The sequence below is a fragment of the Lagopus leucura genome, unplaced genomic scaffold, assembly GCF_019238085.1.
Source record: "Lagopus leucura isolate 7727_CA_CO unplaced genomic scaffold, USGS_WTPT01 Super-Scaffold_100017, whole genome shotgun sequence".
NCBI lineage: Eukaryota > Metazoa > Chordata > Aves > Galliformes > Phasianidae > Lagopus > Lagopus leucura.
Window position 1 is genome coordinate 2,002,997 of NW_024962271.1, and position 5,729 is coordinate 2,008,725.

Here is a 5,729-nt window from a genome sequence, read left to right on the forward strand (position 1 = left end):
AAGGTGAGCACAGCCAAGCGAGCAAAACCATCAGCAAGAGGAGCACACCAGAAAATTGAGCCTCACCTGTGTGCATGTCACAGCTCACAGGAGCACACTGCCCGCTGTACATCACCTCCTGCTCTGCAAATCCTCCCTACCTCTGTTTCATCCCATATTCCAGACCCTGAGAGTTGCAGCTAGGAAGCAAAGGGTCCTTTATTTCCCTGGCACCCTAACTCACCACAACACAGCCCATCTCCTCTGCCAGTCGCAATCAACTCAACTCTTTCTTTGCAGCACAAAGGAAATCACATTTCTTTGAAACACCGAGGAAATCTGAATGTGTGTTCCTGTTTAGCATGATTAAGGTGTCACATAGCACTCCCACGCACCCCGACACAGAGAACTTCTTGCCGGCTGCTGATGTCAAAGCAAATCAGCTAAAAACACAGAGGGTTTCTGAGAAGCACAAGTAGGACACAGCAGGCAGCTGACACTGAGCTGCATGGCCTGTATGAACTGGGCAGCCTCGGGGATGGGGACAGCACGGTGGCATCCCACCCCAAGCAGGATTTTGGGATATGCATCAAGCATATCTTCACAGTGCGGATTCCTGCATGTGAGATGCTTGTTCCTCCTGCTTTTCTCCAGCTCTTTGTCTTGTTTATTTTTGCCTATGCCCTGCGGTTTGTCCACTATTAGCATTAATAATTTAGGGAATTGCCTACTTCTGCTGAAATCAATTCCTGTGCTACCGCTGGTAAGTGCTGGGCCTGAGCCTGAGAAATGCTGTGATGGGGTCCAAATAAAGCAAACAAAATGAAATGGAAGCAGAGGAGAACAGAATCTCCATCCCCCACAGATTTAGGTGGGGATGCCCAAAGCCTACAAAATATGAGCACCACATCCCAGCCAAATTCCTTTACCCTTTCTGAAGCTCTCCCATGAGAGTGCTGTGGCCCAGCATTGACTTCCAGCACCACAGTGGCAGCCCCACAACGTCCATATCAGCATCAAGGCAAAGCTATGTTGGTACAGGCAATGAGGCTGGCAGTGAAAAACACAACATTTAATGCCTCTGCAGTGCTTACTTCATGGCTAAAGAAGAGTGTGTGAAGCCATGGATCCAAGCTGATCCATGTACCATCACTCCTCCATCCCACCTCCAGTACATCCTCACCCAGAACACTTTTGCTTTAAGCATGTTCACCATCGTGATGGAAACCTGCTTCCTTTGACTCACGGTGTTTTGGGCCGTGGGGATGATCTTCTCCTTTCCTCACCAGCATCACACTTAAACTGCTGAGGGCCACAGAGGATAAAATGTCAATGCAGAGGTCATGGGCCTCGTGAGGGAGACACTGGCCCTCTCCAGAGCTGCAGCCATTGCAAATCAGCAGTGACACCCTGCAGGCTGGGGTGCAGGGATGTGTGTCCCTCACCCACAGGTTTTTGGAGCACATGGAGGCTGGGGAAGAATGCAGTGCCAAAAGTGTTGAGGCATGGAGAGAAGCCAGAGCAGCGCACCGTCGCCACGTAATTAAATAACAAGAAGGGATTAGGCAAGCTCTGTGCTTCACGTTGACAAGCTTGAAAGGAAGAACAGAACATGTAATCAAATGAGGGGAATTCTTTCTTGCTTTATTTTGAAAGAAAGGCAACATTACAGCGATGTAAGATGCGGTGGAGCACTCACTAATTATGCTGCCCTATGCTATTTCTCTCTTGCACGTTTGAGAAAAAGACAGATTGAAGCCCTAGGATGGGGGGAACAGACATGCAATGGCAATTAAGCACTCAGCTCATTTAACACTCGCTCACTCACCTCTGCCCCTCTGTTTGGCTGACCTGTGTGCATCTCCACCTGAAGTGTTGCCTTGCTCTGAGAAGAGACAGTTACCTGCATGGTGTCCTTAATGACGGAGCAGACTGAATGAAAGGTGTGCATTCACACCCAGCTCCCAGCAGACACCGAGCTCTTCCCCTTTGCATGTTTCCTGCAGTGCTTCTCCTGCTGCATCACTGAGCTCACAGGGCCATGTGGCCACGGTGCTGCAGGAGCCCACCTGGGCAGAGCCATAGCAGCACCTGGGGACATTCTTTGGCCAAAGCCACAATTAAATTGGAGCGAAGAGACAACCTGAGACACGCGTGAGGCTTTGCAGCAGCATTGCTTCCCTGGCTGAGCAGGCAGCGAGCCTCCCGTTCTCCATTTCCCAGACTCAGGGACGTAATTGGATGACTCACCAGCACTCAGGTACCAGCAATGACAGCTGAAGTTTTTCCCCCAAACAACCGATTTTAGAGACATAATTCGTTTGGATCCTGTTAAAAAATCCGCTCTCGATTTTTGTCTCTATGGTGCTTCGGATACCAGAATCACCAACACCTTCTGCAGCAGTGACCCGGGTTACCCTGCTTTTGGGAGCCATCCAGACAAACGAGGCTGTTTGCCGTTTGAATCACCCTGCAGATTCAGCCTGAGAAGTGCCAGCCCTGCACTGCTAACAAACATCCTTGGGCTCCAGCAAACCCGCTCCGAAGTGCAATGACATCAGCCCAGCATCTTTGCTTGGCACATGCAGGACCGAGCAGCGACCACATCTCTGCATGGATGCAGCAAGGCATTCCGTCCTATTTAGGAGATTGCCAGCTGCATTACAGCCACTGCTGTTTGCTGGCGGTGCCACTGCCCTGACACCTTTCTGCACTGCGTGCGGCACTGTCTTATTTATTCTCCCAGAGTGCCATGAATCACAGTTGAAGAGTGCAGCGTGCCGGAGCGCTCCCACGGCACGACTGTGACTCAAACAGAGGGGAGATCCCACCAGGGTCCCTCCTGGGCGACCCCACATTGCTCAGCGTGCTGGAAAACCCACAGATAAAAACAGCCACAGTGACGTACGTGCAGCACGAGGCCTCCAAGCCTTCGTGGGAGGCTCCCAAAGCATCGCCACCCGCTTTCCATCAATAACCAAACTGGTGGGGCTGGGATCCGAAGCACCGCATGGCCGCATGGTTCCTCCTTGCTGCTGTTTCTCCCTGGGAAGGCAGCAGCCAGCACAGGTTGGGAAGGATTTCCCCTCCATTAAAATGAGCTCTCCTGTAATCATAGAGTCACTTGAGTTGGAAGGGACCCTTAAAGGTCATCCTGTCCAACTCCCCTGCAATGAACAGGGATGCCTACAGCTCCATCAGGCTGCTTACAGCCTGATAAGACCTTGCAGAGATGATGATGCACGACGTGAAAGTGCTTTTGGAATCATTTTGGAAATCAAAACTCTTTCCTATCTGCAATAAATAAGTTAACATGCAATGTAAGTCCCACCTCAACTCCCCTATCCAATTTCCTTTTCCCTCATATTCTCCTTTTTGCCTGTAATAAAGCCTCTCGTGGGTGATCACAGGGATTCCTGCACCCACAGCTCAGCTGTCCCAGCGCTGATCATGGCGAGCATCCCGGCTCTGCAGCCATCACACTGAGGTCGCCGTTTTCCTCGAGGATGATTTCCATGCTATTGTCCTGACTCACACTACAAAGAAAAAGGCACTCACAGGAATATTTCCAGATAAAAATCTCATTAATTTCAACCACAGGCAGCCATGAGTCACTTCCCCTTGGCTACGCTCATCTCTTGTGACCAGAAATCATGCAGTGGAGATCTGGTCCTGTGTAAAATTTCTGATTTCAGAGGATATCAATAATTAACCTTAAAAATTCAGGCCTGAAAAAGCCTTTTTTTGCTATGGAGATCTGCTGTCCATTAGTTCCCCTTGCCCCTACCACAGCTCTAAAATAAAAATGAATAATTTCACTGTAAAACCATTGGATATTTACTTTAAAATATATTTCGGAATTCAAGGAGAAGGTTGGCTTAACCTGGATCTGCCTCTGAGTAAATCATATCCTTTCTCCCCCAAAATCATCGCTTTTAAGCCAGCACCGAAGCGATGCAGGGCACCATGGGCCACAGCAGCAAAGCACCTCTGCTGCTCAGCGGCCACTTCAAAACAAAGAAACACAAAACTTCAGACGCTTAGTAAACTCTCAGGCCGGCCTTAAAATGAGCTAAAAAAGAACATTTTTCACCACCTTTGGTGCTTTGGCTTCTGCTCATTGGATGTGAATGCACAGCAGGACTTTGCCCTGGCCCACAGACTGACTGACAGCCCCTGGGGCTGGGTTGGCCTTTGGGATCCTCCTGGCCACGCTGTGCACAGCCCCAGGAGCAGGGGACCTGCTGGTGATGGTGATGCTCAGCCAGACCACCGAACACCAGGCAGGGCGTCTGCCCCGCTCCTTCCCTCCGGCCCACGGTTCACTCTGGTGCCTACTGACTGCTCCTGGCTGAGGGCAGCGGCTTACGGGGCAACAACCGGGTGGCAGAAAGCTGCGGCAGTGCTGGCATGGGGCAGGGCGAGGAGGAGGAGGAGGAGGAGGAGGAAGGCGGCGGGGCCATGTGCGGGAGCGCGGGGCTGCCTGGCGCTCGGCGGGTTTCCTTGGCAGCCGCAGGCTCGGGGCTCACCATACCTAAGTGAAGATTTTGTCTCCATGGCAACATTGATGTCATCGGCTTTGCGGCGGAGAGCAGCGCTAACCTCAAGCACAACTTTTTTTTTCTTTTTTTTTTCTTTTTTTTTTTTTTCTTCCCAGCCCAGAGTTTCTCTTTATTCAATTCAGGAGGAGCTCAGGGCGCACTACTGAATTTTTCTGACTGCTCTCCTTATCCACAGCCCTTGTGCCTGCACCACGGTGAATGTTTGTTTCAGGTGTCACTGGGATTTCTACCAAGGTTTGATCTGCTCCACTGCCAATACTTAGCAGGCACCCAACCTCCATACTAAGCGTCAAGGCGCTTATCCCCTCAACATATGCATCAATAAGAAAGCAATCTTCCCGGTTGTCATCACCTTGCATAGCTCTGGGGATGCTCAGCCAGCCCAACCACTATCCATCCTATCCAACCCACTACTATCCATCCTATCCAGCCCACCACTATCCATCCCATCCAACCCACCACTATCCATCCCATCCAACCCACCACTATCCATCCTATCCAGCCCACCACTATCCATCCCACCCAACCCACCACTATCCATCCCATCCAACCCACCACTATCCATCCCATCCAACCCACCACTATCCATCCCACCCAATCCTACTGCTGTACATTCCATCCATCCCATCACATCTATCACTGCCCATTTCATCCAACCTCACTGCTGTCCATCTCATCCAACCCCACTGCTACCCATCCCATCCAGCCTGACTGGAGAAAGCACCATGGGAGGGAGGTGGCTGGGGAAATAAGATCAGAAAACTACATGAAGTCCCAATAAAGAGATCAGTTTTGCAATGTTTCTTCTCTCTTGCAAGTAAAGAACCATGAAGTGGAACTCGCATCCTTCTGACATTACAGTGCTTAAACCCAAATTCAAAGCATTCCAGATAAATGTGCTCATACAGCTTCCAAGGTTCACACTGAATCTTAGTGCAGCAATAAACAACAAAACCTAGTTCCAAGATCTCAAAGCACCTGGAGAATGAGTCAGTAACATTAATTATCCTTAATGTCTTCATAATTGGTAAAATGTGGGAATAAAAGTATCCCAAAACAGAGGTTTTTGTATGGTGAGTATGAGACACACTGCATAACAAAGACACCAGGAACAGAAGTGAGACGATTAGCACACTTCTGACCCACATTCAAAGCAAACTTTTCTTTGGTGTTTTAGTTTCATTCTCT